This window comes from Pinus tabuliformis, chromosome 5_2 (assembly GCF_031772625.1).
Source record: "Pinus tabuliformis cultivar Carrire ecotype Pingquan chromosome 5_2, CPIR1, whole genome shotgun sequence".
NCBI lineage: Eukaryota > Viridiplantae > Streptophyta > Pinopsida > Pinales > Pinaceae > Pinus > Pinus tabuliformis.
The window spans coordinates 1,142,868,640-1,142,891,972 of NC_142306.1; the positions used below are offsets into that span (position 1 = coordinate 1,142,868,640).

The window sequence follows — 23,333 nt, forward strand, 5'->3', positions numbered from 1 at the left end:
TAAAAAACTCAGTCTGTGTGCACAAGACTGATAAGGGTGAACTGTGTACACTGAGGGTGATTTTTCATTTGAAAACCCTCCCAAAAAAAACCAAAATACACGATCGAGTGCAAAATAAAAAACCATGAAAATGAAGATATCAAAGAGATGATTTACCTGGAGAAGACGAATCACAATTTGGTCCAATGGTTTGCCCATAATTTGCCTCTGAAGCTCTTGGTGAAAAATGCAATCTATCACTCTCAAAGGGTAAAAAGCACAAATCGTAAAAACTTTTTACTTTTTTGGGTTTTTATAAGTTTTTCGACGTATTAAAATGTTATTTTTTTGCCTATTAGCCTTTAAAATCCAAATTTACAATGTTTCTATCTATACTTTTGAGCAATGATGAAAATTTTTGAGTTTAAGTGTGCAGATCACAGGTTATTTATAAAAATGAATCATTTTGGTGTTGAGTACATTTTTATCACTTTTTCAAACTCATTAAAACTTACGAAAAAGCGAAACAAGGAGTTCTCTTTACATCTTGTTGACAGGCCGAAATGTATTGCCAACGACTAAGGGGTCTCCTTGGTGTGAAGTCCCAATTAGACCTCACACCGTTTGGGATAGGAGAACTATCCGTTATGTGGGCTCGATTGCCACCATGAATGTTTCTAGTCTTGGTTATCAAATGAGAAGGTGTCAGAGTGGGACAAAAATGAAATTCCTAGGCAGTGAAACAAAATCAGCCCAAGATTGAAAAATTGCAGAAAGAGGTACAAACAAGTCTCAACAACAATAAGAAGAGATATACCATGAGAGGGATTAGTAAGCTAAAACCCCATCAGACATAATAAATAGGAACATGCCATAAGTCAATTTCAAAGTAGTTAAAAATAGGTCACTGATATGGAGAGGAACAAGTAAACACAGATTCGAAAGCGAAACATACATGCAACCACTATGTATCAGTCCATAACATATTGCATATATGAAAGCACACATACAAATATGGTGAAGTACCAGACAACTAATACAACCACCATGAATAAGCATGGGAATCAATACCAAAGATAAAAACCATATTATTAATATCGCTACAACTTCAAATACATATCATGCAATTGGACAAAAACCAATAGTGGAACATAGTCTGTTCATACCATTTCCTGATGCCAAAACCCTAGCCCCACTACAAATCCACTCCACTAGCTACCAAGAGTTGAGTGGATATAGCTCTAAAGCATAAATCATCTATCTATCTTGGCCTCAACTCAAGTGCTAAAGTCCTTGGATGATGAGGTCTGAGGGATCATTTATAGAGATGAGGTATTTTTTCACCTACCGTGGCCCTTGGCTTTCCCTCATGTCCTTTCAGCTACCCTCATGAACTTTGGGATTACCTGCTCCTTTCTCAAGCCCAAAATGATTGTTACATGCCCATATCAGTGCTAACATAGTGGCTGATATAATGGTGGGCAATATTTACATCACAATGAAGGAGAGAGAGAGGATGATGTGGAGGGTTATTGGAAACCCTAGAATTCTTGTTGCCCATATGTTGCAATGCTGCAGATGCTTGGTCCTGGGACCAACTTGTTTTCTTGCCACTATGCTTTGCTCGCATTCATCAATATTCTGGTGATGCGCCTTTGAGTTTATTGAAAAGTTCTTGGAACTTGAAAGAGATCATCTAGCTTGCTGAAAGGAAACCCTAGCTATTCAAGCTCCACAATACACTATAATCCCTTCACATAGACGAATATTTTATTCCCTTCCTTCTACCTGCAGGAAAATAACCTTGATCAGGGATAATTTCAAACAAATTTATAATGGAAATTCAACCAACTAATTGAAAAAAATACATTAAGAGATAATTAATTTAGACCCCTGTGTGGTTAATTGTTGTGCGACAGTATTATCAATGCATGTGGCCTTGGAGGGCCCTCTTGGACTTCCTCAGATATATTTCCATCTATGGGTTTGATCTCATCCATGAGACAAGTGTTGGATGTGGTTTCATTGTCCTAATTTGCACAAACATCTTCAATTCAAGGGGATGCACCAATATAACTTTCTTTAGGAGATCCATAGAGGAGTAGCTCAATTCTTTGTGTTGTAATTCCTTCAATGGTATCCTATCTCCCATGTCATTCTTCATGAATTTAATCATATAAAATTCAAACCTTAACTTCTCCCTTAACTGGCCCAACCACCACTAGCATAGAAATCTCCTTGTGGAAACAAGCATAAGATATTTCGAATGGATGTTGTCTCCTTAGTTTCGGTTGGTGGGTTTCCCTCCTGTCCAAGTGATTGAATGTAATCTGATGTAATAACCATGATACTACACCTATCAAATATATGTGCTTCCCTGTCCTCCCAAACGAACACTCCAACAAGTGTCCCTGCTGCTTGTAAATGACACTTTGAAGTCATTTGATTTGAGAAAATAAATGGTATTCAAGTTATCAGAGACCACAAGGATATTCTAATATCCAACCAAATCAAAACCTTGAACTCAGGGAAATCCACAAATGATTAAAATTCTTTTGTGGAGTTGTCATCTTTCCTCAAAATCGTAATCTCATGGTTGAAAGAGACTGCAATATATTCTCCACTCGCAGAAAACACAATAACTTTCACCATCCTCAACATAGTGTTCTGTACAAGTTGACTAGCCAGTAGTGAATTGTTTCATCTCTATGATTGGAATGCGAGCATCCCCTTTTTCGTGTCATGAGCCACTCTAGGTTTTGATCCTCGAATTTATATTAATTTATCGATCAATCGAACAATTTGATCGATATGGCAATGTAGTGCGACCACACAGAAGAAGAACCTTTTCAAGAGACCATTCCACCAAAGTAGTGACTAGTGAAGTAGTTCACAACTTACGAAAGGTCGCATTTTCGCAAAGTCCCATTACTTGGATTCTCTCTTGAGACATAAGAATGTGATCTCGTGACCTAGGTGGGAGTGCGACTCACTAAAGGTCGCATAGTCGCAGGGAAGGTTTGGTCACATCTTCTGCAATCTCACCTGAGGCATTGGAACGCGAACGAGCGACTTGGTTAGAAGTGCGACCTTCTAGAGGTCGCTCAGTCATAGTAAAACTGGTTCTACTTCCAGATGAGACTTGTAAGATGCTACTTTACGACTTGCGGGCTTTCCAAAAGAATGCGAACTGTTGGAACTCTGGTGTTGGTGGCTTCACACTCGTTGGGGTACTTTCAGAAGGCTTACCACAAATGATAGTCATACATTTGTAAACTCTTACAAAGTTTGTCATTTACTGCTGGAATATAGTATGCTTGCCCCTTACTTCCCCAAAAAATTTCCTTTAATGCTACCCTTTGAACTTACTATGTGATAATACAAACACAAAAGAAACATCACCAGAAAAATCTACTCTCAATTCAAATTTTACAACAAAATCAACAACACACATGGCTTCTAAGACCTTGACTTTTCATAGCCACAACATGGTTGAGAATATACTTCACAAGATCATCTCTGCTTGGGAATGCTCTTAAATATCAAGGTTTGAAATGTTGATTTTAGATGCAAATTTCTCAATAAGTTCCTCTCGTGGTTCCACCCGATTCCCCATTAATAAAAAGAAAACCTCATTTTCTTCTACAACATCTTCCACTGTTAGTTGTTTCAACTTCCTTGTTGCTGGATCCAAGGTTATTTCCCATAATTGTAAAGGCATCATCTCTCCTAATCCTTTGAAACGCTAAATGTTATATGATGCATTTGACAGAAAATTATTTTGTAATTCCTTTAAATCATCATCATCGAAGCAGTAATGAGCTTGCATACCCCTCTCAACCTTGTATAGTGGTGGAACTCCTACATATATGGAACCTTCCTCAAAAAGAGTTTACTGATATCTGAAAAAGAATGTTAATAGAAGAGTGCGAATATGAGCACTATCTACATCAACATCTATAAGTATGATGATCTTATGATATCGTAAAGCATTTTCTTGAAATCCTCACCCTTCACCCCAAGTCCTAACCCAATGATAAGATTTTGAATTTCTTCATTTTTATACATAGTTGCTTCATCTTTACGTTCAATGTTCAATATCTTACAACACAGAGGTAAGATAGCCTGAAATCACATATCTCATCCTTGTTTTGCACTAACACCTGCAGACTCTCCTTCAGCTATAAAAATCTCAGATTGATGAGGATCTGAGGCAGAGCAGTCATCCAAATTTCTAGGAAGTACAGAGAACCTTAAAATTCTTTTCCTCCTTACCAATTCTCTTGCCATTTTTTCTTCCATGGATCCTTGTATGCAATTAAAGCCTTTTAGAGAATGGATTCTAGGATGTGAGGACTACATTCCAAATATTCTATAAGATATTCCTGAACAAATTGGTTCGCAATCCTCCTCACCTCTGGATTTCCTAACCTTGTCTTTTTTTGCCCCTCAAACTTTGGTATTGAAGCTTTAACTGAAACTACACATGTCAACCCTTCCCTCACATAATCACCATTTAGGTTCTCATCCTCCTCCTTGATAAGATTTTACATCCTTCCAAGGTTATTCATTGTTTTGGTCAATGCAGATTTCACACTATCCATATGAGAACCTCCATCACTTGTTCGGATATTCTTTTCATATCCCAACAAGGTGTATGTATATGCATCAAAGAATCAATGAAGGGTTAAGTCAACAATAGCTCCATCTCTTTCCCTCTTAAAGGAAATCCGTTCACGAATAGGTGCCTTGTCACAGTTTAGCCAACATACATATTCAACTAAGCCTCCAACATGATGATATTTGTTATAGGTTATATTTGTTACATCTAAATTATTCTCCGTCAAGGTTATCTTTATGTGTGGGTTCAAAAATGCAAGATTTATAAGATGTACAACTACTGAGTTATTGTCAAACCTTGTCATGGTTGTGAAGACTTCCTGATCTGGCCAAAACCTTACACATGTTCCCTAACGAAATTTGGATTCATCTAAAATGTCATGAGAGGTACGCACAAAGGTTTGATCCCATTCCTTTCCATCACGCCAGACTGTCACTCCAAATTTCTCAGATAAAGCATCCACTACATAAAAACCAACGCCATGCAATCCTCCAGAAACATTATAGCCACTGCTTTCCCCACCGAACTTGCCTCCAACATGCAACATCGTCAAAAAAGTCTCTAAAACAGACTTCTATGTAACATGATGTAAATCTGTGGGAATCCCTTGACCATTATTCATGATGCTAATAGATCCATCAAGGAAGAGAATAACATCTATGCATGTTGCAAACCCATCTTGGGCCTCATCTATGGCATTGTCCAAAACTTCATAAACCAAATGATGGAGACCACGAGATCCAGTGCTTCCAATGTACATCCCTGGCCGCTTTCGTACTGGTTCTAGACCTCCCAAAACTTGAATTTGTCCAACATTATAATACTTTGTAGCAGCTGGATCAGATGAAGGGTTTGTGGAAATAGTTAATGACATAAAAGCCTGTATGGTCGTAGAACATCTTGCATGTGTGACATTTTTAATCCTTATGAAGGTGCATGCTCTCTAGCATCAGAGCATCTTAGCAGTGTCATGTCAAGGGACTACTTATGCAACTGTAGCATAGTTCACTGTATCTCCGTGGCATCTTCAACTGACTTCCTAAAAAGAAGATGGGATGAAAATAAGTTAGTCTACAACAGTGATATTTTCGTGTGAAAACAAATGAGTAAATAAAATAATTCATTTGAGGAGCCTAAACAATAAATGATCCAAACTAAGATGTTATAAATTATATTGGTTGATAAAATCATGCTTAAGTTTGGAGGCCAACTCAACATTTAGGTGATTTCATGGATCTATCAATTACAGTTGATTTTGATATTACATAATGCCCAAGGGGATGATGCACTCATAGAGTGCATTCCTTGAAACATTTATGGCAGTTGGAATATTGATTACCATGATCTAGGGACTTGAATATACATGGGAACAAGAGCCTTGTTATAAATATTAATGCACATGCTAAGATGAGGAACCGATCATGAACCTAGGGTCATATGACATGCTATAATTTCTTCCATGATTCCCGACAATGTTGATGGGAATGCACTCTCAAAGGGATGCAAATTAGGTTAAAACAAGAGGGGGATCACAATATTTTTTGTTGTTGTTGTTGCCAATTTAGGGTTTCTCCCAAACCTTAATATTTTCAATCATAAGGAAATCCAAATTGGATGCATGCTTGCCCAAATATAGGGCATCTGCTGATCGCGATGCATATCATGAGTTTCAAAATCATGGGAGACTCTTAATCACGTCAATGGAGATATTGACCTTCAAAACCCTAAGACAATCCTAAGGCCTATGTTTGAGGTAAAACATGATGTGTGGATGCAATGTGTGAAGTGTGAGTGGGCGCACCAAAGGGGGTGGATAGGCAAGGTCACAGGGAGAGTAATCGGTTGAAGGCCTTATCGAAACCCTAGTAGCTTGGGGCGAGTAGTGGTGTACCCAAAATTTTGAATATGCCCCAAAAACTTGGGTGGTGTTGTAGCGCTACAACACATCCTTTTCAAACTCCCTAAACATGAAAATATCACCGAGTACTTGACTGTTTGAACTCATAAAATTAAATGAACAATCTTCTATTCAATATAAGTTTACCCCTTTTACGAACTAAACTAGACTATTTACAAAAAAGGTATATGTTGACTAATCATGGTCAATAGAGTTCTCTCCTGCATTATTTTACCCTTTTTCGGGCTTGAGGGACTTAATGTATGAAAAATGACACCGTGGCATTTAATTATGTTTTTCTCATTGAAAACCACCGAGATTTACTTTCTTTTGCCTCATTAAAATTTACGTTGAAAAAAATAAACGATTTTTCTTTTTGTGTCTTTTCAAACTCTTTAAACTTGAAAACGACATCGAGTTACCCCTTCACTGGACTTGTAAAACTTAAATAGTGCAAGACTCATTAAGCATGATGAGACCGAACCACTCCTTCCTAGGGTTTGTTAAAAATACTTCGAAGGACTCATCTGAATGATGAGATTACAAGACAAGCATGCATTATCCTCCTCAAGCTTGTTAAAAATAAAGAGGTACTTGCCAATAATCATGGGGGAAAAGTGGGAAAGAACCTTTGTTTTTGTAATGTAAAAGGAAGTATGTCGCTCTTGAACATGACACTCCATCACTTTTTATGTTCGGGTTGGAAAATCCATTTGCTTCTCAATTGACCATCCCTGATTGAAAGTACTCAGTTGGTTTGGGTATTATTTTTTTGAGTCAAATGTTGCCAATTCAAAATGTCATGTCATTGATATGTTCAAGAGAAGTCCAACCTTAGTCAAATTAATTTGCCATTCATAGCCTTCAATCGCATCGACCATCCTTGATTCAGTCTTATATTACTCCAAACTACTGTTCTTGAAAGCTTGACATGAGTTTCGTGTCGTAGGCCTTCCTGTGACGGGTAACTTCCTATCGACTTTAGCTCATTAGCTAGGAAGTTGATCTAGAAATATGTTGAAAATAGTAACAAGAAATGATAAAAATGGAATCTAGAATATTCCAATTTTAATTTTTTCTTGAATTAAAATTGTGAATTAAAATCAAATTTAGTCTCACTAGCTGCTTGGAAATAATTAATTAATTCATTATGGATTAATTAGTTGGAGAAATTCAAGTTAGAAGTCTTTCTGAAGTCATGCAATAATTATCCCTTAAATTAAGGAGATTATCCCTTAATTAAGGAGATAAGATTTAGTTATATTTGAGTTGTAATTAGTTAGCTCAGTTTACTAAGTTAAGTCCAGTTAAATTAGTTCCAATTTGTTTGAGGAACTAATTGTGAGTTATCAGTCAGTTGATGCATGCATGCACTCAACTAGTGTACTCCAGATAACTGAAGATTCCCTCATCAGAAACTCATGCATATATGTTCTGAGAAAGACCCATTTGAGCTAAATGTAAAGGAAAGTGTACTATCAGTTGCATGTTTTCTCTTATAAAGGAAACTCATGCATGCAGAAGGAACAAGGTTCCGTGAGGATTGCGCAGTTCTGACAGTGTGTTAGAGCAGTGTGTGAGAGCAGTGTTACACTAGGTGAAGGAGATCATCCCAGAGGTAACTGCACAAGTAAATAGGAGCTTGAAGGGTAGAGAAGAAGGCTTGTGAGAAGCTTTGATTGCCTGTGAGCACCCAGGAGGATTGTACTGAGAGCTGGCTAGCTGTGAGAGCTAAGGCTTTGTGTAATTCTGATGTATTTCCACCTTGTATGATAATACATATAGTGGGGTTTTTTAGCTGAGGCTTTCCCCTGAGTATTTTCTTTGTTTCATGTGCATTGATTCTTCTTCTTATGGTTATATGTATTCAACTCTGATTCAACTCAATCTGTAAGCTTCCACAAGTTTGATAGTAGAAGTAGGTTATAGTATTTTGCTTTGGTATATTGCATTATCAAGTTAATCTACAGTCATATTTTCTACATAGATCTCAGAGGTAGAATTGTAGAGAATTTGGAGGAAATTATACAAAATATTCAGTACCTTGAAGCCTGCATGCCTTAATGGCAAGTTTCTCACCTTCAATGACAGGTTCTCATCATTGACCTTTGATCAAATGATTCTATGAGTGTTCAACATCATCACTTCTATTCACACTTCATATATTATATTGGAGGTACCTTGAGAGCCATTGTCATTATTGGTGGTTTCTCTCGCGCTTTTTAACGGTTCACATCATTGACCGACAATCAAGTGGTTTCTACCATGTTCGACTACGAGACATTTACTCACATGGCTAGATTCGTACTACTAATTGAGAGATGGAGATCAAGACCCTGGATCTATTTTCATCCATCCAAGATGCGTGGAGTTATTAAATATTCATGATTGTAAACATAGATCCATCGATGGCTGCGCCCATACTATGTTGTATGTTGACATGGACCTTCAGATGTATTTTCGTACTAGTTCTTTGAGAACTTTATGTTAGGAGTATGGGAATGCCTACCTCAACAATGATTATATATTACATTGTAACATTTTATTTATTGCTTCAGGTCTCCGACTATAGTATCTAACCCATACCTTGGTATGATAAAGTGCTTCATTCATCAAACATCTCTTCTGACTTTGCACTTTAGGGGAAATCTGTTACACGTCATTTTGTCGTATTAGGAAAATGGCCATTGGTTTGGATCTTTTTCTATCCATGAATGTGTTCCAAAGCATCCCATTGTAAGGCTAGAATACAAACTATCCCAAAGAGAATGAAATTTCTAGATCCTAAGGCTCAAAAACATATTTTTGGCTTCCTGCGCAGTTCCTAAGTCAATTTCTGCGCATACGCGGAATAGTCCATTAGAAACTGCGCATAAGTGCACTCTGTTTGACACTATGGATTACGCACATCACTTAACACATGTAAAAATAAAAAGTAAGTCTAGAAGCATTATTAATCGAATCTTTCCCAACTAAGAAGCTTCAAATAAATGCCTATTCAACCCTGATCCCTCCCATCATGGAGCTACTTCCCTTTCTTTCCCTATCCCACCATTTATGGATGTCATCCATTGGAAAATTTATCCCAAACTTCCCCCTCTTGGCCTATAAAGCTAACATATTCCTGAGGATTGAAGAGGACTGTTGGAAGTAGGCTTATGCTGCAGAAATAAGGCTAGGAGGTTATTCATCCAAGGAGAGGGTTGGAGATTGTGAGAAGAGACTTGTAACATCAAGGCTTTGAGGTTGTAAGTTTATTCTCCTTTTTTAATAATAAAGAAACTGTTTTTTCCCAATTATTTCTTCTCTGATATCATTTGTGGGATTCCTTGATCACCCACATAGGTTATGATTTCTTATTGATTCAATTTATGATATATGTTGAGTTAATTAGTTCATTTATCTTTTATGTTATATACCAGATGCTTTGATCTTGTGTGTGTTTCTGTCTATGAATATATCCTTCAAGACATCATGGATAAGTTGTGGGAAGAACCGAAACGATATCCAAAGAATCATGGAGAAGCTAAGGGACTTCATCAGGAATTTTGATTAAATAGTAAGCGACCTCTCACATATTGTTTGTTTCAGTCAATCGTAAGTTAGGGAAATGTAGCAGTTCTTTCTTGTTTCTTACTGGATTTCTCTAAGGTCTAGGGAGACCCATCTTGTCCACAAGAGGGATTAGTCCACCTAACACGAGTAATGTACCTTTGTCTGAAAGAAACTACATTTGCTAATCTTGGCATACAACTAATATTCTCTTAGCAACCTCAATACCACTACTAAATGTTCGACATGCTCTTCCTCATTCTTAGAATTTATCAATATATTAGCAATGCACACAATAAAAAACTTGTCCAGATAAGGATGCAACACACTATTCATCAAGCACATAAAAGTAGTTGGAGAATTAGTTAGACCAAAAGGAATCACAACAAACTCATAATGCCCATACCTGGTCCTGAAATCAATATTGTAGATGTCCTCTTCTTTAATGCATACTTGATGATATCATGATATCAGACCAATCTTTGAGAACACTACTGCTCCCTTCAACTGATAAAAAAAGTCATCAATCCTCGACAATGGATACCTGTTCTTGATGGTTACCTTGTTCAACTGCCTGTAATCAATGCATATTTTGAGAGTACCATCCTTCTTCTTCACAAACAATACTGATACACCCGAAGGCAATACTCTTGGCCTAATGTATCCCTTGTCAAGCATTTCCTTCAACTGCAACTTGAGATATACTAAATCTAGTGTGCTCATCCTGTATGGTGCCTTTGATGTTGGTGCTCCCCTTGGTACCAACTTAATGAAAAGTACATTTTCTTGTGAGGCGACAACTTTGAAATTTCGGTTGGAAATGCATCCTGAAACTACTGTAAAACTGGGTACCTACTCGATACCTCCTCATCCTCAACATCCTTACCTCTTTCACTAGAAATATGCACTGCAAATAACACACACCCTTTTCTGCGACTGTGCTTTTTCTACATAGTTGTCACCATTCTAATTGATGTTTCCTTTTTCTTACCCTATAAGATTCTTTATTCTCGATTGTCATCCAATCACTTAATAGCCTTATCATAATAGTTTGCCTTAATCCTATGAAGATATAGATAATCCATACCCAAAATCATACTATGTGATCCCAACAGAAGTACATTTAAATGTGCTAATGCATGCATACCATTCAACTCAAATGCACAAGCTCTTACCCAATGATGAATTCTTTTCTTTGTACCTATAGCCAATTTCACTAACCAAGATTCTACATGCACTTATTTATTCAAACCATACTTATCCACTAAGTTAGTATTAACATAACTATAATTAGATTTAGGGTCAATCAAAACAGAAATGACTTGATCACATAAATAAGCACATTTTATTTTAAACATAAGTTTTCACAAAACCAAAGTTGCTACATGTACATGCACATATCAACTTGTCTATAGCCATGCTTTATTTTTCAAGTGAAGCTAATATTAGAATATACATCATTAATTTCATTTAGCCTCTTGTATTGAGACCAAACAACAATTTAATTTTAACCATTGTACCGAGGCTAGTAATCAATGCATTTGCGATCTTAAGGGGAGTAATTTGAAACAATTTATTATACTCACATTTGTGTGTGCATAATCATGCATTTACTAGATTAAAGTTTATCCTTACTTATTATCAACCTCTTTATAGAAACCATCATCCCTAAATGAAGGATCAACCTTTCTAGCTGTGACTATAGCATCATCATGAATAACTTTAACCACATCATTACTATCTAAGTTGTATAACTTAGTAAGGGAATCCTCATCATGTGAAATGTTATTTGAAGTCAGATACGTCAAGACAAACTTTATTATAACAATCTCATAATCCGTGCCACATTCTCCACCTGCTTTATGCTAGGGGTATACCCCCTATGGGAAATTTGGATATTATTGAAGAGGATGAGGAACTGAAGATAGTTCTTGAAACTTCAAGACAAACTGTAACATTTTAGTCTCGAGAGTAAATTATCGATCATCAAGGTATTGTATCTTGTCATCTTATAATTATTACTCTCCATATTTATGAACGTGTCCTACATATGCAAACATTTTCCCAATTACTGCATGAATAAAATTTCTCAAGCACAATGCCAAACCCAACACTTATTTGTGTAGGAAAGCGATCCCCCTACTTTTTACCTTCATGTTGCTACAATCAATACTAGCTAGCAACCACCAATATCCTCACATGCTAGTAGGGCTATGAGTTCTTTGACCACAATGTCTACACAAGGACCTTGGTCTCGAGCTAAGTCAGTTCAATTACTGAACATGGATGTCCCTTTTCGTAGTGAGATATGACCTTCACATGCATCGACTAGTCCTTTTTCACATGCCACATACCATTCCTTAAATAAAGAAGGCATTAACCAAGGAAAACAAGCATTCATAGGGTAGGACATAACATCAACATATATGAAAAAATCAACATATACTAAGGTTCTTAGCCTCCTAAAACATAAAAACCATGGGATTTCCACATCCTAGCCAACATATAATACATATGCCCATCAACCACTAGACCAAGCAACGTTATATAGATTATACATTACATAGGGATTCTTCCCCAAATCCCTCAAACAACTTGAACATAATTGTTCCAAGCATACAAGATCACCTCTCCCAACCATTGGTGATGGTATGGTACAAGTACTCACTGCCTTACAAATAGTTTTACAAAATTAAAGTCCACAACCACCTATTGTCCAGTCCTTTAAGATGCCAAATAAAAAGTACAGAATTTCCAAGATATTCATCACAATAACATGCCAAACATTATTCCAATTAATATGTAATCCAAATCAACACTATGAATAGGATGCCATTGTACTCACATTTAGATATTATGTTCAGAGTTGAGCTCCTCGCTAGATCCAAGGATCCATGCATTAGTATCGTGCTAGATAACTAGATCACGAGTTAGACATGTCAACTGTGTATACAATCTATTAGTCACAAACTAGCTTTTAACACCTAAACACTTGTTTAATTATTTTTCTAAAAATCATTAGGAAACCCCCTTACGTGAATTCTATTGTCTCTTACCCATGATAGAGCCCATCTAGTCCAAGTGTTGAACTAGGTTTCTTTGATACCACTCTATAACAACCCCCCCCCCCCAATCCTTACCATACCATTGATTAATATGAGGCAATTATTGTGCTGACCTAAGATCCAAGGCGTTTCCATGGAAATGGGGTCTAAAAATTTCGATCTTTTTAACTTAATCAAAACCTTAGTTTTACATCACCATTGTGTTCATCTCATAGAGATGATTCTGGTGATATCAAACTTTACCTCAATCCGACCTTCGGATCATGAGATGTGACCATTGTAGTCTTGACGATTCATAGAGCATCACCTCATCGACTTGGCCACGTAGCTATACCCACCTAGATAGCCTCCCAATGCAATTTTTTATTGGTTACTGACCTACTCATGGATTGGGTCCCGCTTAACAATATGAATATATATCTATATTAAACTACCTAATGTTTCGTGCTCACTGTTAGGGCCTAAATCTACCTCAGGCTAAGAAAGGTAGGTCTAGGGTACCATCAAACCACGCTTAACCTGGTAGCTAGCCCTACCAGGTCGGGAGAGGGCTCTCTCCTTGTCAATATCAAGAAAATATGCAAGTAAAGCTTGAGATGACTGATATAAAGACTAATTTTAGGCTAGGTATATGCTCAGAGAAGTTTGATTGAGTTTTATGGTTGTTTGCTGGATCAGATGAGGAAGGCAGTTTTGGGTCCGAGGAATGAACATAGTTTTGCAAAGGTTTCTGTGGGGCGAGGTAGGCAAGTGTTTTAGTAATTAGAATTAGGTGTAACAGAGAGTCTTAAGACTAGTAAGGAGTTGGAGAAGGCATGAAAGTGTCATGAGTCCTATTCAAATAGTAGAAAACATGTAAAGCTAAATAAACCTTAAGGAAAAGCACTGAAACATCAATGAATTCCACCTTTACACATGATTCATTAAGCTATGCAGAAAAAAGAGAGATAATGGCACACATAAACATATGATAACTTGAATCACAGAGGAAAAAACAAAACTAATTCACCTTGCCACAAGAATCCCACAAAATGCTGCAAACCCTGGTCCATTTCCTTGCCCAACTGCAGAAATGATATACAATAGTGCTCAAAGCATCCACAAGAGTCCAACCTTGAAAAATGACTAAGAAAGTACAAGATATAGGAAGAAAACCACCTATGCTAGTCATCAAGGGTCGAATCCATGAGTCAAGGAGTTTTTTCAACAAGATCTAAACTAGGAACTGAAAAATAGGTAGTGGAACAGCTTGCCTCTAAAACTATGGAAACTGATTCATTCATCCTCAAACCAACTCTAACTAATGTATCTACCTCCTCAAGTCATATTTCATCATATTTACATCATAGTACATCAATTTACATCATATTACATCATCAATTTACCAAAGAGAGAAGAAAAAGTCAAACTGACAACAAACTGGGCGAAATTCTGAACAAATAGGCAAAACTGGCAAATTTTTCTCCTATGCGTAGCGCCACTGATCCTATGCGTAGTGCTTTTTCTAGGCTAGTTTTGGAAGGTTTCCTGAAGTCCAAATCAAGTGCAGAATAGCTCATTGGAAAGCTTGATGAGTCTACTTTCTGGGACAACTTGAATTTTTTGATTTGGAGTCCATTTGCCCCTCTAGAAATGGAATCTCCCAAGATTGCTTCCTGTGTGGCAAAAAAGTGGCATAGAGGATACTTTTTGAGTGTTTTTTGCCCTTTTGGAGACCCAAAACTTGTCCAAAAATCTCAACCATTCTTAAGAATGCATATTTTTTCATGTTGATTCCAAAAATGCAAACCTTTTTGCAAATGGATGCCCCCAACAAAAGCGTAGCACCGGTGGCGCTACACACCTGACGGGAAAACCTGTTTTTTGCCTGAAAAATTCAAAAATTCCAAAAAGTTCACCAAATTTCTTGAAATTTGGCATGAGTGATCTATGTTAGGAGCTATGCTGGGCCAATGAAGCTTCAACCAAGATCTTGAGCTTATATTTCTCTTTTTTTCTCCTCAAATCTCTCTTTAACTTGGCTTTTAGGCTTTTTATCCTTGTCTTACAAATTTTGTTTTGGGGAAAATAGTGATAAGCCATGTAGCGCAACATCTTCTTCTCCTTGTTAGCTTTCTCAAGCAATTTCTCCAAGTGAATGTTTACCCTCTCCATCATTTCACAAAACTGGCAACAAGACTGATGTTTAAAACAAGTTACTGCAAGAGGGCAAGCTAGTGACTCTGTGAGAGTGGTGGGCTCCTCCCGGATGTGTTTTCCTCCTTTATGTGGTTTTCTTAGGGCATGAGCCTCTTGGGAAGAATCACTGATAGTTTCATCATCCCTCTCATATGCTGAATCTGTTTCCATACTTGCAAATGTAGAGTGAAGAATGATGAGTATGAAGAGATTTTCTCAAGTATAGGGTGATTGCTATTTTCTTTTTTGGGGATAAAAGGTTTGACTGAGAGTAGGACTGTGAATGAGGGTTTTAGTGATGGCAGTAGGGTTTTAAGGAATGTGTAGGGTTTAGGAAATGGGAATGAGGGTTTAGAGAATGGTAAGAATTATTTATAGGGCTTAGGGTTTGGTAATAGGGGGTAAGGTGAGTGCCAATAGGAGAGGGAAAGAGGAAGGGATTTAGGGAAATTTAGTGCAGGGGTATGGGATATAGGAAGATGATCACAAGGGAGTTAAAACAGCAAAAAAAACAAAAACCCTAGACAATTGGCAAGACAACTTTGAGGCAACTAGGGCTTTATTTTTCAACATTCAAATCACCACCATGAATGATGAAAATCCATTGCTAGACCATATGAGAGGGTGAACTTACTTGTAGCGAGGTTAATTGTAAATTTGGGGGCTTGAGAAATTGATACAATGCATTTTTGAGCTCAGCTAATAGATGTGTCGTGCCAACGCCCAGGTGCGTAGCGCACTTTCTATGTGTAGCACCCGTTCAATTCCCTTTGTAAATCCTGCACCCGGTGTGTAGCGCCAGACAATTGCGTCGCGCCAGTGCCCAAGTGCGTCGCACCAGTGAAAACTGGAATTTTTACTGCAACTTTCACTTATTTCTCCTCAAAGTGTGATTTTCCCTCTTTCTCTCTCTATTTTGCACAAAATGAGGTTTTCAAACATCGAAGAGAACTTTATATCATCTTGACTTTGATTTTTTCATTTAGAAACCCACTTTCCTAAAGTTGAATTCACTTTGCTTTAAAAACCCTGTTTTTTGTAGTTTGGCTCTTTTTTTATCATTTGATGAATTGATGCTTGGATGTTTTTGTTTCTTGCAGTGGCTGGAGTGCTGGAGTTTGGCAAGGTGACCAAGGGCTGTAGTTGAAGATATATTACGTATGAAAACATTAAATTACATAAAATTTGTACATAAAATAGAAAAACCCTATTTTCACCTCAAAACAAAGTCTTGAGGTAAAAACCCTTTATGAAGCAAATCATCGGTGAACTTATTAAACATCCTCATGTGCCTGCTGACCTCTTATTGAGTTTTTGAAGACCCTGGTGGCAAACCCTAGACCTAATGAGACCTAAAAACCCTAAAATGACCTTTGCAAATGGAATGAAATAAAAATGACAGCAAATGACTTGCACATGTGAAAATAGGCCAGCAGATGAATGGCATGAGGGAAATTGACAAAGAACCACTACCATCAGTTGATCCATGACCTAATGGAATGCAACTGATCATATGAGACACCTAATATACATGCAAAAAGAGAAATTTGATCACTGATGGAGGGATGAAGATACCAACACTAACACTCACCACACACACACACACATATATCTATTTGGCTGACCATCTCTTATTAGTGAATTTCCCATCACTCGGATCCATTACCTTGGCCCTTAACACTTTATCTCTTTACGATTTTCTCTAGGAAGGATCCTCCAGGCTAAATCATCTCATGTACCCATCTTGCGCCAATCCAAAATCAGTTGTCCTTTCCCGTTGACTGAATCCTTGACGTTCTTTCTCATTGGGTGTTCACATCTTGGGATGACATCACCTCTGTGCCTCATCAGCTAAAACCATTCCTTGGAGTGCACCTTTATGCCCTCCCAGGGTGTTCCTGCTGGGATGACATTTGTGGTGTGATTGGTTAAGTGGGCCAGTCTCTACTCATTGATCGTTTCGTCACTTTCCAGTACTCAGATGTACCCTCCTGCCACATAATCCTGACCATGAGTCAACCCGAATCGGCTCACCGCTACACTTTGTTGAACCTTCCAATAGATGGTCTCTAGGGAACGGGAAGGTTACTATCTCCATCTTGAGATGATTTACCAACAACCAATCATGCACATCACCTCGACACATGTCTAAGGCCTGACACATACGTTAGCTACCACATTTGCCCAGTCCTCGTCAATTCGGGAGTTCCCATTTTGCGTGACCATTTGCTAGCTTCTAGGGGCGTAACCTTTGGGCTTACGTTACCCCAGGTTCTTCCTTGATTGTTGATCTCTCATGTGAAATCCTAATGATTCATGAGTTTGCATCACACTTGGTTACACCTTACGATCATATGGGTTAGCGATCTGGCCTTGTAGCCAACCATTACTTAACCTGGTAAATCATGTCACGACCATGGATAAGGTACAAAGGAAAAGAAAAAGAGATAAGGATTTTGCCTAGTTTTCCTAATGGACCAGCTTTGAATGATTACAACCATGGCTCAACCACTATGATTTTCCTCGAAACTTGGGCCATAATGACATACTGGTTCTAGAATCTGTTGGACATTCATCCGTTGTCCATGCAACTTGCATAACTGGATTGGGTGATAATTCCATCACGCAGTCTTGAACCTGGTAGTTTTATAAGAGGTATACCACTTGGATTGCCACCACTCTGGGTTGAAGTAAGTACATTAGTGCTCCTTAAAAAGCTCAAGAGGCTCAACCAATCTACTCAATAGAAACTTAAACACACAACAATACCATTGACAATCATGCACACATCATGCGCACCATGTTTAGATCAACACAAACTAATCATTAACCCCATCAATTTCTCAAGAATACACAAAGGCTGATTTAACCCTATGAGCAAAAAAATTCACTACGTCCCATACCCATACAACACATAAATAATTTCAACCAATCCTACAACAACCATACAAAGGAATAAGTGCCCAAGACATGCAATCCTCTTAACATGTGTTCCCTACACTCACATGGATGTATTTACATTTGCAATATCTATAAGAAAGGTGTGAGTCCCAAACATACAATGAGGACCATTCTGCAAAAATCTAAAGGCTTCAAGCTCAAGGAACTAACCATTCCTCATACAACAACATTAAGTCAGGCATTGTATTTAATTTCATATATGATGGCACTGCTTGTAAGGCCACAGTTCCAATGAGACATGCTTTGGAAATTTAAAGCTTACAAGTTTAAGAGGATCAAATATTATTCTTATAGACAACATTGGAATGGGTATTCATATTCAAATTCCCTTCCTAAAATCACTAATTCAAGATCACAATACATAGTGACATACATCAAAACATCCTTTTCTTTCTAGCTCAGGAAATAGTAAACTGGTCATGAAACAAGTGCAACATCAATCAACAGTCCAACAAGAACACAATAGAAAGGAATGCATACCTTTCCTTGTCTAGTCCAAGAAACACAAACCCCAGTCAACAAGACTTATACTGATTTAGTATACCTAGACCCTGAGAAGGATGGAATGCAGATCCTAAGTCCCAACATACTTCTCTTTGAAAATCAACCATACAAGACAAGTCGACCAATATAGCTAGGATTTAAGGGCTTTACATTATTCCTACTCAAATGTGTAAATGAGAGCTAGTAGGTGCTCAGAATAAAATCATGGTTATATCACTGTAAGTGTGAAAAGGCTATTGTGTTGGTTTCCATAAAATAGACAATAGTGAGCTTTTCCTGTCACAATATTTCCAACCAATAAGAAGGTCACAACCTATCCAGTTATTTCCAAATTTTTATGTTGATTGGCTTGCTACAGTGGGCGGTAAACATACCATACCATCTAGTTCCCTGCCCACTATCTATCGTATTGTCTCCTGGCTGTTCGAATTCTGCTACTACCCTTTCCTCTGACAGTGAAATTTTCCCTCAACAATCTTTTCAACCAATAGGAAGGGCACCACCTATCCAATTATTTCCAGATTTTTTTGTTGGTTGGCTTGCTACAATGGGTGGCTAGCATACCCATCAATTTTGAAAATACCATGCCATTAAATTTCACTACCCAACTTTCATGGGATAACATGACCAATTCATATTTTCCTTCTTGCAACAAGAAAATCTCTAGCCACCCAAGCAAGTGACCTTCCCCAGTCTCTAGAATTTGTGTCCTTTAACTCAACCCATTTTCACAATTAACATACATGACATGTTTACAATGTATTTCATAATGGAAAAATGACAAGGCTGTCATAATTGGAAATTAGAGATCCTTTGTACATGAATTTAGCTCTAAGTGCCATAATTGTATGTTAATCTAGGTTGTCATTGATGTCAATATAGGAGTGTTTGTGATGGAAAATTCTTTAATACATGATTTCCCATTGGTGCCCATTGATCATAATGCTCATAGTGATGAAAGTTTGATATATGATGATATGATAAGATGGAGGACCCAATTGGATTGAACAACAGGAGGTCAATTGAACAACAATTGAACAGCAATTGAACAACAATTGACACATTAGTTCCAGTAAAGCAACAAGAGCAAGAAGCTAAAGAGTAAGATGAAGAGTTTATTGAAAGCCATCAAAGAAACAAGTCATCAGAGCAAGAGAAGCAGGTTATCGCATATGCCCAAGGGTAAGTGTTATCTAAAGAACAAAGAGCAATAGCGATAACAGAGGAGTAAAGAAGAAAACTATAAGAAGAGCGGAAGAGTGAAGAGAAGTCACAGGAGCAACAACTATCAGAAGAGTAGGATAGGAAAGTACGGACTTCCTTAATCGTGGCTAAAGTCCCACACTCAATCCTAGCTGTCGATCTCATAGTCAACCCTTAGCTCACGGTCAACTGCGGGGGTTAAGGCCGTTTTTAATCCATGTGCCAGTCGAAGTCCCGCAAACTGTCAATTGCGATAGAATTGTGGACTCGATGGATTTATTAACAATTGTTTAATATCACATCGCATCCACTCATTCAGAAATAGGGGCATCAACAATGTTATATCATGAAGCCAAAGGGTTGCGATTGCAGGATTAAAGCAATGACTTGGCATGTGGGGACCACCAAACGTCTATTGTAATTCGGTCTCTCTTCCAAATGAACGTGTCTTTTTGAGTATTGGTGAACTCGAAGGGACAGAGGAAGCCGAAGGTCGAGCGAGCGAAAAAGGAAGCCAAAGGTCAAGCAAACGAAAGATTGAGAAGTCGAAAGGTCGAGAAGCCAAAGGTCTAGTAGATGATAAAGGTACAAAAGAAGTTGAAGATCGAGTGAGAATGGAGCTAGTTGTAGGTCTAGCAGGACAGAAGGAAGCCGAAGGTCTAGTAGGATAGAAGGAAGCCGAAGGTCCAGCAGGATAGAAGGAAGTCGAAGGTCAGAGTAGGAAGAAGGAAGCTGAAAGGTCCAGCGGAAGAATAAGGAAGCCGAAGGTCGAGTGAGCACAGAGGAAGCCAAATGGCCAGCGGAAGACGAAGATCTATTTTACCTTGAACCAGCCAAGTAATATTTCATCAGTCATAAGTTAAAGGGAGCAGTAGACAACACCGGTGTTGAATTATTTGTGAGTTTGTTCCTTGGAAGTAAGATACTGCAACAATCACTCCTAAAGCAATTACTGTGACAATAAGAACAGAGGCTTGAAAACAGAGAATTTCTTTTGTGCATACGTTGAGGCTTAGCACAGATATCTTGTTGGAAAGCTTCAACAAATCTTGGAAACATTATTGGAGATCATGATGCCTATTTGAAATCATCATGAGGTAACTTTTCCGACTCTATTATGGAAATATGAAGAGCTATGAAGACTTCTTGTTATGAAGACAAGTCGTCATTGATGTAGCAGTGAAGGTAGACAGAATTCAGTGAAGAAGATGTTGGGAGCAGAGAATAACTACCAAACATATCTATACAATATATAGCAAAGGGTTGGAGCCCTTGGGGTTGTTGCCTCATAATTGGAAGGATTGGTGTCCTTGGGGTTGGTGCCTCAGAATTGGAAGGATTGGTGTCCTTGGAGTTGGTGCTCCTAAATCCAAGGTTGGTGCCTTGACAAGACAGGGTTGGTGCCCTGGAGGTTGGAGCCTCACAAAAAGTCCAAGTTGGTTCTTGGCAACTGGTTGGAGCCATATATACATTGTACTTGCTTTATTGTAAAGATTATATTAATAAAAACATTTATTCTTGTTGTTCATTTTGTGTTCTAAATATAAATGATTTAAATAGTAAAAATAACAATTGAAAAGAAATACTCATTCACCCCCCTCCAGTATTTCCAACAATTGGTATCAGAGCCAGTACCTTCACTCAAAAGCCTAACATCTTGAAGGTTGATCATTAGAACACAAATAGCGAAGCCAATATATGTCTCCACTGAAATAGAAGTCAATCAATTTTTGAAGGCTCCATGGTTCAATGAAAACTTTGAGATATGGGAAGCAAGAATGAGGAATTTCTGAAAGTATCAAGGCTTTGAAGTATGGGAATCAGTAATTACTGATAACATGATGAATGGAGAATCCAAGGAGTATAATGCAAAAGCTATGAATGCAATCTTGAATGGGCTACCAAATCCTATAAAGAACAATTTAGGAAAATGTTCATCAACGAAGGGTATATGGGACAAACTTCATGATCTTCACTCAAAAGGAGCATTGACAATGATCTCAAGCCAAGAAAATGATGGAAAACAAGAAGAAAATCTAGAGACCATCAAGGAAGCTGAAGATAAGATTGATGACATCAAGGCTAAAGAAGACCTAGAAAATGAAGAGAATGAAAAAGACTTTGTAGAAGATCTCCTCACTAAACTTATGGCTACCATGGAAGAGATTATCAATTTGAAAAATGAAAACAAGGAACTTAATAAGAAAGCACTAGCTGGTGACCAAGACCAAACAAGGAAGAAAGTTGACCTTGTCAAGCTTCAAGTACAAGAAAGGGATGAAGAGCTTGCCAAGCTTAAGAAGGAATTTCATCAAAGCAAAAGAAAGCATCATGAAGAAGTCATATCCATGACAAATCAATTGGATAAAGCAAAGAAACGGGAAGATACCTTGTCAAGTTAACTTGAACAAAGGCACAAGAGCTTGAAAAAACATGAAGAAGAGATTGGTTAGTACAAGGTAGAGGTCTCCTCTCTCAAATCTCAACTACAAGAAGCAAGAAAATTAGCACAAGGAGCTGAGAAGACAATGGAAGCATTGGCAATCATAGAATGACAGGTTGATGAAGCAGAAAAGGAGAGAAACACCATGATATGTCAATTAAAATCAAAGGATGGAGAAATATTCAAATTAAAATCTAACATCAACCTTCTCAAGGCCGAAACATGTAAAGCTACAAGGATCAAGGAAGAAATGGAGAGCAATCTAGCAAAGGAAAATGAAGTCATATATCATCTCCCTTAAATTATAAGAAAATGAAGCAATACGTATTAAGGAAGAGATTGAGAAATAACTTGCTAAGAAGAATAATGATTGCGAAAAATTGGAAGAAGAGATTGTCTCCCTCAAGAAAAAGGTTGAAGGGATGGACAAAACCTTGAAGAGATCTCAAGCCTTGGATGACATGCTCAACCATCAAAGATGTCCATTTGATAAATCAGGTCTCAGTTATGCAGGTGAATCCTCAAGCAAGAATGATAATGCTTCAAACAACAAGGATATGAGGAAGTCAGAAAGAAATGTTGATGCTCCTAGTTTCAGCAAAGGTAAAGATAAGAGTCAAGGCGATAATGAAGGAAGTCTTGTTCCAAGAAGAAATGCAAATGTTGTCAAGGATGTGAGAAGCAATAATTATCATCAAAGGATCTCAAGGCAGAAAGGCTTCAGAAGTACATCAAGGAAATCTCCATCTCCCAGGTACCAAAGTTTATTTCTTGGTTATTGTTATTCTTGTACAAAATTTGGACACATGGCAAAAAATTGTAGGGCTTATAATGATCCCCGTCAATCTCTGAGAAGCAATTTCGCAAGAATAAGTCATGAATTCTTATTCATGAACAACATAGAATGCTTCAAGTGTCATAACATTGGTC

General features: G+C 37.7%; 1 pseudogene; it reads right to left on the minus strand.

The window, feature by feature from the left end:
• Window positions 1–3,514: 3,514 nt before the first annotated feature.
• The window catches only part of LOC149163220 (DNA gyrase subunit B, chloroplastic/mitochondrial pseudogene), a 63,876-nt pseudogene continuing 44,057 nt past the window's right edge, over window positions 3,515–23,333 (minus strand).